This window comes from Mauremys reevesii, linkage group 12 (assembly GCF_016161935.1).
Source record: "Mauremys reevesii isolate NIE-2019 linkage group 12, ASM1616193v1, whole genome shotgun sequence".
Lineage (NCBI taxonomy): Eukaryota > Metazoa > Chordata > Testudines > Geoemydidae > Mauremys > Mauremys reevesii.
Genome location: NC_052634.1, coordinates 24,339,212 through 24,340,253, shown reverse-complemented (window position 1 = coordinate 24,340,253; position 1,042 = coordinate 24,339,212). Strand labels below are relative to the sequence as shown.

General features: G+C 56.1%; 1 non-coding gene across 1 annotated transcript; it reads left to right on the top strand.

The window, feature by feature from the left end:
- The first annotated feature begins 472 nt into the window (after window positions 1–472).
- Window positions 473–544, top strand: TRNAQ-CUG. Its single transcript has one exon. It is a non-coding gene; the product is annotated as a tRNA-Gln (tRNA).
- The last annotated feature ends 498 nt before the right edge of the window (window positions 545–1,042 follow it).

Genomic DNA, 1,042 nt, shown 5'->3' with positions numbered 1-1,042 from the left:
AACCAGGGGGATTGGTGGGAGTCGGTGAGGGAGGAGTTGGCGGCTTTGTTCCGGCGGCTGGGGAAACATCACAACATTAAAGAAACCAACAGTGCAAAGTCCTGCAGCATCGCCTGTGGGATTTCCACAAGAGCATCCAGGCAGGGGAGCCAGTCAGCGTGTGACTGTACGATTGGATCAAGCGACAGGTGCCTGAGTTCCAGGAGATGAGGCTCCAGCTGGCCGATATGAGCGGGAGCATCGAGTGAAGGGAGGAGCAGACTCCCCTGACATTTTTGCAGCCTGCAGGGAATGGAGACAAAGCAGGGGGTTGCAGGGACTCAGGGCAGGACCCACAGATCCGGTACTGCAGGACCACAGTCACTGGAGGAGGAGAGAGAGTCCCGCGAGAGGAAGCTGATGGTGGGAAGCAATAAGTGCAGAGTGCAAACCAGCCAAGAGTCACAGGGGTCTAGAAAACAAAACAGCAGCAGGTCCCATGGTGTAATGGGCAGCACTCAGGACTCTGAATCCTGGAATCTGAGTTCAAATCTCAGTGGGACCTCATGGTGATATGTTGCTTTGCTGCAAAGCACTGGAGTTCAATGTGTTTGGCTACCTTCTCTCAGGGTGAACTAGAGTGAGGTTTTTTCCCCCTCACGCTGGGTGACTGATGCCCACTGGAGATAGGTCTTTGGTCCGGCTTGTTCAGTGGACTGGCCACTGTAGGTTGGGGGTCCCAGAACTTAACAGTCTGGCTAGAGATTCCTGCGGGTTGACTGGTTGCTTCTCGCTGCTTCACCTGATGTACACAACTTTGGTCCCTGCAGCTGCCACACTCTTCCTCTTGCTCACATGGCATTTAGAGGAAGGAGGGCCAGGGCCAGGCTTCACAGTCAGGGCTAGGCAGGAGGGAGGCAGAGTCCCAGGCTGGAGCCCAACACACCTCTCCTCCTCTGGGCACCTGGGGTGTTGTTCCCCCCTGTTCAGGCACCCCTGGGGCCCTGCACTTCACACAGCTCTCCCTGATTTCAGCTGTTAGTGAGGGAGCCTCACTGCTAGC